Source organism: Elephantulus edwardii, unplaced genomic scaffold, assembly GCF_000299155.1.
Source record: "Elephantulus edwardii isolate Elephantulus edwardi_28Jun2011 unplaced genomic scaffold, EleEdw1.0 scaffold00189, whole genome shotgun sequence".
Taxonomy (NCBI): domain Eukaryota; kingdom Metazoa; phylum Chordata; class Mammalia; order Macroscelidea; family Macroscelididae; genus Elephantulus; species Elephantulus edwardii.
Genome location: NW_006399939.1, coordinates 5,570,640 through 5,581,562, shown reverse-complemented (window position 1 = coordinate 5,581,562; position 10,923 = coordinate 5,570,640). Strand labels below are relative to the sequence as shown.

The following is a 10,923-nucleotide window of genomic DNA, read 5'->3' as shown; positions in this document are numbered from 1 at the left end:
CTTTCTTCCTCAGAGCTGATTGACTTGAATCCCTTGTATGGTAAGCCAAATTTCATACTAAATATTTGTAATAAACAAAATGCTATTTCAGGATGTGGGGGAAGTACGGTACAAGCTGGAGTTCACCCTAAGGCACTAAGACAATCCTTAAGGGTTTACTGGATTCTTGCATTATATTTGCTGACCCCTTCCTCCTGAGTCAGGCAGGTTTTCAATAGAAAGAGACTGGCTTCATTTGCATTAAATTATCTTTGTGATTTACTTCCTGATAATTTTCAATAATGATACAGGGAAGGTGGAATTCCGGGCCTTCAGTCTTGGAACTGCTGGCCGCCTGTGTTTTACTCTCTCTGTTTTATCTCATTCCTGGTTTTCTGTCTCATTATTAATAATTATAAAAATACTTTACCCTTGGTCTGCAACCTTCTGGCGCCTGAACAGGGACAAGTTCTAGTCAAGAAACAGCCTATGTCACCTTTACAAAGAACCTTATGAAAAAGGATTCAATCTTAGAGGTGACAGATGAAATGTAACGGCAAATGGATGTTACTCATATTCCATCATTTGGGAAATTACAGTATGTTCACCATACTATTGATACTTTTTCAGGTTTTCAATGTCAGGAGAAAATCAGAGTATGTAATTCAACATTTAATTGAAACTTTTAACGTGATGAGTCTTCCATCAAGTATTAAAACTGATAATGCTCCCGCTTATTATTCTAAGAAAACACAAGAATTTCTAAAAAAAAAAAAAAATAGAACATTAGTCAGATTACTGGTATTCCATATAATCCCCAAGGACAAGCTATAATAGAAAGGGCTAATTTGACTTTACAAACAGTGTTGAAAAAACAGAAGGGGGGAGATGTGATAGGATGAATATCATCTCCTTGACCTCTTTCACAAAAACTTTATTTACTTTAAATTTCTTAAATGCTAATGAAAAAGGAGTGTGGTAAGGCCTTCAGTAGGGCCTCATCCCTCACTATAAGGTAAGAATTCACACTGGAGAGAGGCCTTATGAATGTCAAGAATGTGGGGAATCTTTTAGTCAGCTGTCAGGACTTACTGGACATAAAAGAATTCACATTGGAGAGAAGCCTTATGAATGTAAAGAATGTGGGAAGGCCTTTAGGTTTTTTTTCACATCCCTTGTTATACATATTAAGCATCACACTGGAGAGAAGCCCTATAAATGTCAAGAGTGTGGGAAAGCCTTCAGTTGTTGGAACTGCTGGCCCCCTGTCTTTTATACCCTCTATTTTATCTCATTCCTGGTTGTCTGTCTCATTATTAATAATTATAAAAATACTTTACCTTCAGTCTACAACATCCTTGTCTTTGGGTTAACAGCACAATTCTTTCCTAACAAGGCCACCAGAGCTCCCTTGCCGGATTAATTCAAAGAGGTGCAACTATAATTGAATCTACTTACTATTTCTCCTGTGGTATTTTTGTTAGTTTGTTTTAATTTCTTGGTCCAGCAGGACAATAATCTAAAGTGTACTTTTACTGTTAATCAGATTCCCTATTTCTTCTACAGGGATGAACACACATCAGTAATGACTGAAGCAAATCTTAGTTCGGTGAACTTTGAAATATTTTTTTAATGAAAAGTATGATATAGTACAATTTTATTTTTATTAGCTTTATTATTTAAAATAAAAATTAAAGTTGTGATTTTATTTTTATTTGCAAACCACAAGCACTCTACCTTACTAGGGTGCTCCATCATCTTTCTCTTTTCTCAAAACATTAAGGAATTAACAGAAAATTTGGGGTAAAATTTATTCCAAATAGAAAAACTGAAGGAAGTGAATGTTGTGGGGATGCCTGAGGCAAATATACGTTGGACTGTTTATAGAAAGATATTGTAAGTGATGAATTATTGAAATGAATCTGAAGTAAACATTATTGGTTTTTTAAGTTTTATATTTTGAAGTTTCATATTTTTTAAAAATAATTGGAATTCTATTATTTTGGGATCACATACAATCTATGCCCCACTTATGTTTTCATAAAACTTTATTTAATATCTTGTTTTAATAGTTTGCAAAATGTTGCTTCAGACAGACCATTTTTTCTATATTTATTCTTAGCTCAGTGGTCAAGTTATATAACAATTTAATATGAACTTGCCTCTGAAAATGAAGGTATAATCTAACATTTCTTAATGAAGAGTAATAATACATGTATTCACATGATGACTTTGGGGGCCAGTTTCTTTAAAAAAGTATAATTCTGTTTAAAGAATTTTTTTAAACAAATGACACAACATGGAGCTTTTGTGTTTAAAATTCCTTATTATGTAGCATAAACATATTTTTAATTGTAATAGTTAACTACCTATTTCATTCTCTTTATTATTTCCTAGCTATATATTATAAATATACACTGTACTTGAAAAAATGTATCTTTTTAAAATAAACTACAATTCTGACTTTTACAAAATTTCGTATTCCTCGTCTTTCAAATTATTGACAATCTGTTATTCTGTCAAGCTGGATGTTTATTTCAGCTTATTGTTGTTTCTTCTTCAGTGACTCTCATAGTATTGACTCATAGTGACCCTGTGAGCACAGATCTGAACCCTGTACTATCCTGTGCTTAGGTGGCTTAAATTTTTTTATGTTCAAATTTTTCTATGCAAAACCTCTCCAATTAAATTGTTGTTGCTGTCAAGTGCCATCTGTCAAGACAAGTGGTTTTCAAAAAAAAAAAAGACAAGTGAAATTCAGAGTGACCCTGTGAACAACAGATCTGAGCCCTGTACCATCCTCACAATGTCTGGCACACTAGAGCTCGTTGCAGCAGTCATTGTGTCAGTGCATCTTGTTGAGGGTCGGATATCCTATCTTTCACTTACCCTCAACTTTCCCAAGCATGATGTCCTTTTCCAAAGAATAACCTCTCCTAGCAACATGCCTGAAGTATGTGAGACAAAGCTTCATCATCTTTGCTTTCAAAGAACACTCTGGCTGCACCTTCTCCGAGACATACCTGTTTATTCTTTTGACAGTCCATGGGATATTCAGCACTCTTCTCCAACACCACAGTTCAAAGGCATCAGTTCTTCATCTCAGCTCTCAGATGCATACCAAGTGCTTGAAAAGACCATGGCCTGAGTCAGTTATACTTTAAGTTCTCAACATCCTCAATAATTTGGAAAGGTCCTCAACAATTTGGGAAGGTCCTCGATAATTTAGAAAGGTCCCTGACTGCAGACTTTCCCAGTGCAATTAAACCAAATACTCTTTATTCTAGAAAAAAGAACAGTTTTAAAGTAAAATTAATGGACTTTTAAGGGGAAAGGATCATTTCATTTAGTAAGTTAATTTTTTTTGTCAGAGTATACCTTTTTGAACATTGTGTAGTTTATTTATGTACTTAATATAATAATCATAGGAATAATTTTAAGACAGCTACTAATATTAATAAAATAATACCAGAAACTTAAAACATAAAATGGGAAATAATAGGTAAAAGTAAGGTTTATACCATCCATTATTTTCACTAAATACAGGGATCTCTAAGTTAATCTAATGTCATGACTCCACAAAGCTCCTGATGGATTCATCATGCAACAGGACTTTCCAATTCCTACTTTTAATATGATTACAAGACTTTCCTTCTATCTTTTAAGATATGATTTAATATTGCTTAAAATTGAGAACTTTCTAGGTAACATCCTGGTAGCAGATACACTCTTCACTTATATGATTTTTTTTATTATCTGTCTATCACAAGTCAAGAGCAACTGCCTGTCTGCAACTCTTAACAAGCTGTTTGTTCTTTAAGTGCTAAGGCAGGTAGGTTCTCCTAGAAGGGCTGTGGCTGCAAGAAGATGCCAAGGCTTCCCATTGGGGACTGCTGTGCATGGGACATTTCCAGCTATGGCAAGAGATTCTAGGCCAGATTTTCCATAGTCAGAATGAGCCAAATGTCTTGTTACAGGAAAGCAGATCTAAGTTCATGAGGAGGATCTGAAATGTCTGATGATTGGAAGGACAAATCGTCATGTAATCATGGGCTTGGAATTCCCTGAGCCTTCTCAGCCTTCTGACACAGTACTTGAAACAAAAGTGATTTCCCCACCTCCCTCCGAGAGTGGTAGAAAGAGCTCTGGATTCAAGAATTAGCCCAATTACTAACTACTGTTATAATGGGGTTTTTCCCAGGCAGCGTTCTAGGCTTTTTGCATGTCAATTTTGCCTTTTGTAAAAGGTGAATCATACTAATTGCCTATTTATATTACAATATTACAATAAAATATCTTAAACCTAATGAAATAGTCTACTGGAAGACGAAAAGCACTATGAAAGCAGAATGCATTTACACACTAACAGCATAAGAAGAATTTACAGACTTTTTGAGAAAAATGTGAGTGCCACAGTTCCTTGTGTTCTTAGGTATATAAACGTGAATGTGCATTTATTTGGAGACTGTATGTGATTGAAAATGTAGCAAAGTGATCCGAGAGTCCTAATGGGTTGTCATTGGTTTGGGGGAAAGTGGTTAATAGGAAGAAGTTGCCCAGAGAATCTAATGAGGATGTGTAATATCTCAAGCAAAAACATCCTAGTAATTCAGAGGTGGGAAAGACCCCAGGAGGTCATTTCCAAGGCTTTGCCTCTGGTCAGGTTAATTTCTAAAACACTTAAGGTAGAAAGACCATTTTATTATAGTCTTCAACATCTCCAAGACGGGAGCTCTCAGAGTTTCTATTTAGTCAATTTGATCTGCATGCTAAAGAGACTCTACCTGGTGTTTGCATATATTCTCACTCTACCTCACATATAATTCCTGCAGACCTGATACTTTGAAGATATGGAGAATAATTTAGCTGCATCTGATGGACTCTGCATGTCACTCCCAAAGCAGTCCAATTCAATGTTCTCTACAGCATGTGAATGACCATGGATGTTATTTTGTGAAAATGTGGTCAATGATTACTGTACTGTACAGTTAGGGATCATTGGGAGGACTCATTTAAAAAAATAAACTATAATCCTACCTTGTGTTTATGTACATCTTTAAGATTCATAAGACACTCTCTCAAATTTTAGGACATCAAAACAAACTCAATTGTCTCTCTCTTCCCTTTGATGTTTACTGTTGGTTGAGTTGGTCCCAGGTCACAACCATAGCTAACCCTCTAGAGAGGTTTCAGAAGCATTAAATTGCAAGGAAGTTTATTACTCATCTTTCTGACCCTGTAGACAGTTTTTGGAGGCAGTACATTGCAGAGGAGTTGATTGCCCATTTTTTTTTCCCATGAAGCAGCTGGCGGTTTCAAACTGTGTGCCTTTGAGTTGATAGCACAATTCCTTACCATTAGGCCACCAGATCTCCCTCTCTTCACATTAGATATGAGGAGCCTGGGACTTCAAGGGTTAAAGTCAATCACTGCATTCACTCAGAACAACAAACAAACAACAGGAGATAGGACTCAGACATAGAATTTGTGCTTCAAAGTGCAGTGCTTTGCACAGTACAAGAAGCAAGGGTCCCCAGAGAAGTTCCCTCTGTCCCCATTGTTTCCTCAACCAAATTATCCAGAGATCAATGTAAAAAGGAGAGGAAGCCAAGCTGGAATCATTAGAGCTGATTAACTTGAGGCCAAGGAGTTACTATTCATTCTTGTCCATGTTTCTCCTAGGGAGTTACATGTGCCCACATAAACAATGGGATGACGATAGGATGTCAACGACAGGATGACAGAAAACATCTATCCCTTTCTAGAACTGGATAGGGAATTAGAATAAATAGGGCTGTGTGATCTTGGGAAAATCATTTCACTCCACAGGCCCTATTTACTGTACCTTTGAAATGGAGATCACGTTAAGTCCTACTTCAGAGATTGTTGTGAAAATTAAATGAATTAATATCTGTAAAGTGCTTATTAGTTCAGATAGAATTGAGAATGCTAAAAGCAGTTGGAATTGCTGTTGTTAGGTGCCATCGAATTGATGAGGACTCATAATGACCCATGAAGAACAGACCTGGGCCCTGCCCGCTCCTGCACCATCCTCACAATCTCTGAATCGCTCAAGCCCATTGTTACAGTCACCGTGTCAATCCATCTTGTTGGGGTCCTCTTTTCTCTCCTTGACCCTCCACTTCTCCCACTGCCATGTATTTTCTAAGGACTGCTGCCTCCTGACAACATTCCCAAAGCATGAGAGAGGAAGTTTCACCATCCTTGCCTCTAAGGAGCTCCTGGGCTGTACTTCCTCCAAGGTACATGTGTGTGTTCTCTTTGTCGTCCATGAATATCCAGCTCTCTTCTCCAACGCCACAATTCAAAGGCATTGAGTCTTCCTCTGCCATCCTTACTCACTATCCAACTTTCAGATGGAAGCAATTGCAAGGACCATAGGAAATAATTGAAAAGACCAAAGCTTGGATCAGGTGCACCTTGGTCTTGAAATGCCAAGAGTATGTATTATCTCAGTTATTATTGTGTTGAGACACTTTGCTGCATTATAGAAATGTCCTAGATGTGATGTTCTTGTCATATGCTATCACGTCAGAACTGACTCATCACTACCTCTCCACAGGTTTTCAGAGGCTATAAGTAGCATGATAAGAGATTGCCCATATTTCTCCCAAGGAGCAGCTGGTGGATTTGAACCAACTGCCTTTGGGTTTCAAGCACAACTCCTTACCACTCTGCTACTAGAGCTCCCTAGGTTGATATCTATCATACCTTAAATTGTCTTCCTTCCATTTATGAAGTTTTGACAGGTACAAGGAATCCTAGGAGGGAGAGAAAAGGAAGGGTGATGGGCTTGCTGATGGGTGTGTGTGTGTGTGTGTGTGTGTGTGTGTGTGTGTGTGTGTGTAATAATCTAATTTAAATACCTAATACCTAAGAGCCACAAAATAAAACATAAATATCTCCAAGAATATAGATGTTGGAGATCATTCAATAAAGGTGATAGGAAAGCCTTTAAGCTCTGATTCAGAGTTTATGTATTTTTATTTTATCCTAATGAGTTTTTTATTTCACAAACACTTATAGCAATTTCAGACATTGGTCTAAGAGCCTTACAATTAGTAACTAATTTAATCTTCACAAGAATTGTGTAAGATAGGTTCTGTTGTTATATACAGATACAGATATTGAGGCAAAATCATAAAAAATACGAATGCATATATAAAAAGAAAAAAATATAAGTTTTTTATATGTGTATAGCATTTCATTCATTGTAAATAACTTTTATGTGCATTTCTTTTAGAAATCCTTCTGAAGGTTTGATTATCTAATTTTTGGGTCAATTTTAAATTAGAAGCTGTGGGTTAAACGCTGGGAAAACACTGATGAGAATGAAAGATGATTCTGAGGTAGTAGAGAGAGAAAATTCTCCTTAGAGGCAAGGACAGTAAAATTTCACCTCACATATTGGACATGTTGTCAGGAAGGACCCAAACTTGGAAAAAGACATCATTCTAGGAAAATTAAAGGGTCAGAGAAAGAAAGGAACACCCTTGACGAGATGGAGTGACACAGTATAACAATGAGTTCGAGCGTGGCAGAGATTGTGAGGACGGTGCAGGGCAGGACAGGGTTCAGATTCATTGTTCCTAAGGTCGCTAAGTTTCAGCTGATTCAGGCCACGGTCTTTGTAAGTACTTGCTATGCGTCAGAGAGCTGGACAATGACTAAGGATAATAGAAGAAGAATCAGTGCCTTCAAGTTATGGTCCTGGAGAAGAGTATTAAATACCATGGCCTGCTAAGAGAACAAACAGGTTCATCCTAAAGAGGGTGAAACCAGGCTGCTCCTTGGAGGCAAGGATTCTGAAGCTCCATATGACATACTTTGGACATGTTGCAAGAAGGGACCAGTCCTTGGAGAGGAACATCATGCTTGGAAGGGTGGAGGGACAGCTCAGGAGAGGAAGACCCTAGATGAGATGGAATGACTCAGTGACAGGGGTTATGGGGGCAGTTGTGTCAGAAACAATGAGTTTGGCTCAAGACGGAGCAGGGTTCAGAGCTGTTGTACATAGGGTCGCTATGAGTTGGATAGCACATAACAACAACAACAACAAGGGTTGTTTTGACTCATCAGCACCTAACAACCACAATGGAGACAGAGAGGCTATATAAAATACAGTCAGGAGAACCCCAAGAGCACACTGTTCTGAGACCACCTGATGTTGTTGAAACAAGCTCTCCATGCTTTCAGTTCATCTTCAGACTCTGCTGGGGTCTAGGAGTAACTGAGCTTCATGCTGGTAACTGGGCCACCAGCAAAAGCAGAGAAAAGTATGAATTGTCAAACAAACAATTTTCATAGTTTGAAAAAGTGATACATTTTCTTTAGATAAAAAATAATAAAATGCATCTAATCAAGAAAGAGACAAAATATTTATGATCTTACCATGCCACAGTAGCATCTGGGTTCTCTTTCTTTTTAATCAAATGAAGCTCATAGATATACCTTTCAAAGGTAAGGAGAGTGGTTTTCCATTAAATACACATTCACTGCAACATCATCTTAAGTGGCTGAATAAGTGTTACAGCATATGCACGTGCCATGTTTTATCCAACCAAACTCTTAATTGTTGGACATTTTTCAACTTAAAAAAAATTTTTGGCTGGTATTGCATTATGTATGGCAATGAAAATCTTTGTACCAAAACTTTATGAATGTTCTTAATTATTTCTTAGGCTAAATCGTTGCCAACTTGCTTTTCAGAAAAGTTGTTCCAAACAACAGAGTACTTTTAAAAAAAATAAAATTTTTATTTCATACTGGTTTACTTACAAACTTCGTAAATATTGTTTTTCACACGAGTTCTTTTATTTATCATTCTTTTTTTTTTTCAGCAGAGCGTTCTAGAAAGTCTTAGATAAAAACTAGTCTAAATGATAGGTATGACAAGAGGGACAAAAGAGGTCACACCAATGAGCTGGCCTCTATATCAAGGACTATCTCCTTTCCCCATGAGAGAGCTCTGGTGGCCTTGTGATAAGGAAGTGCACTGCAAGCCCAAAGACATAAGGTTCAAATCCACCAGCTGCTCCATGGGAGAAAGACAAACAATCTCCTCCTGTGCAATTAATTGCCTCTGAAAACCCACTGGAAGGTCAGCTATGGGTCAGTTCAAACTCGACAGTATACAAAATTCCAAAAACCCACATGAACTCAGTTGTGCAAAATCTTGCTAGCTCTGCAGCCTCAGAAAGGAGGCTTTGTGTGCAATATTCCCTTTTTCTGCCTCCCGCAAACTGGAAACCAGCCAGAGGCATTTCAGAAGAAAGACTTGGCTTTGTCCTTCCAAGAGGTCACAGCTAAGGAAACTCTGGGGAGTGCATTTCTACTCTGCAGTACATGGGGTCACCATGAGTCAGAATCAACTTGAACGCAACTGGGTTGTGGTTTTTTTGTGTGGGTTCTTTTTTTTTTTTTTTTCAGTTCACATAGTTTCTGTATCATTCGAGCCTTCTGCAGGACTGGAAACAAGCTATAAAATGATGGTCCTGTTTCATAATTGTTACTGGGGGAAAATGTGGAATATGGTTTTCAACCCCTTTTTCCTACAAGACTCCTCTCCCAGTCTATTTTTTCCCCTCTTAGCCACTTGTTTTGCTCCTTTGTTGTGTGGCTGTGTTGATTCAGCTACAAAAAGATTTTGAAGTAACACAAAGACCTAACCTAAACGGAGACTCCTTACTCCATCATGAAATATTTGCAAAAAGCAATGTCTTGTGTATCTACGTGTTTCCAGTATCCTATGTAATACTTGATTTATGCTGTTGTTGTTGTTAAGTGCCATCAAGTTGACTACAACTCATAACATTGCTGTGAGTAACAGATCTGAACCTTATCCTGTCCTGTTCCCTCTGGTTAAGTCAGTGACAAACTAACTATGATCCAGCCAATGAGTGCCAGGTCTCTGACCTTAGTCAGTCCTTGGTTTCAGACTACTAGCTCAGTGCTGCTGTTTGGTGCTATCAAGTCAACTGTGACACACAGCCACCCTATTTACAATATAAGTACATATGGATGTGTGTGTGTGTGTATATGTGTGTGTGTGTGTGTGTGTATATGTGTGTGTGTGTGTGTGTGTATGTGTATGTACATACACACACTCATATATATATGCATACAGGAGTGGCATCCACTTCCTAAATAATGTGCTTCAGGAAACTATGAACTTTGATAAATGTCAATAGTTGTAGAGGGGCTTCAAGCCTTTTGTTCATAGGGTCGCTATGAGTCTTGCTCAACTCAAAGGCAATTAACAACAACAATATAGATATAGATAGATTATAGATATAGATTATATATGTGTATATATATAATCTATCGATCTATCATCGAGAGAGAGAGAGAGAGTGCTCTGATGGCCTAATGGCAAGAAGCTGTGCTGCAATCCTAAAGGCACGTAGTTTGAGGCCATCGTTACTGCTCACTGGGAGAAGGATGGGGAATCTCCTCACATGAGATCAACTGCCTCTGCAAACCCGCTGGAGAGCCAGCCAGCTATGGGTTGGTTCCAACTCGCCAGTACACAACAATACATACATATATACACACATCTGCACAATCACTGCTGTGCTTGAGCCTCATGCGCTCAATCCCTCTCATTGTTGCTCTTCCTCTTTTTTGCTGACTCTCTACTTTTCCAAACACGATGTCTTTCTTCCAGGACAGGCCCCTCTTGACACTGGGCCCAGAGTATGCCAGTCTCACTGGCCTTGCCTCTCAGGAACACTCTGGCTAGTTTCTTTCAAAACAGATTTGTTGGTTCTTCTGGAATTTCGTGGTATATTTGATATTGTTCCCTAAAACCACAATTCAAAGATGTCAATTCTTCTTTGGTCTTCCTTATTCATTATTCAACTTTCAAATGCATTTGAGGTGTTTGAAAATGAAAATCAGCTCTACAGGACTCTTTTTTTTTTC

The 10,923-nt window shown here is 37.9% G+C and overlaps 1 pseudogene; it reads left to right on the top strand.

Moving 5' to 3' along the window:
- The first annotated feature begins 935 nt into the window (after window positions 1-935).
- Window positions 936-1,551, top strand: LOC102873447 (annotated as a pseudogene).
- The last annotated feature ends 9,372 nt before the right edge of the window (window positions 1,552-10,923 follow it).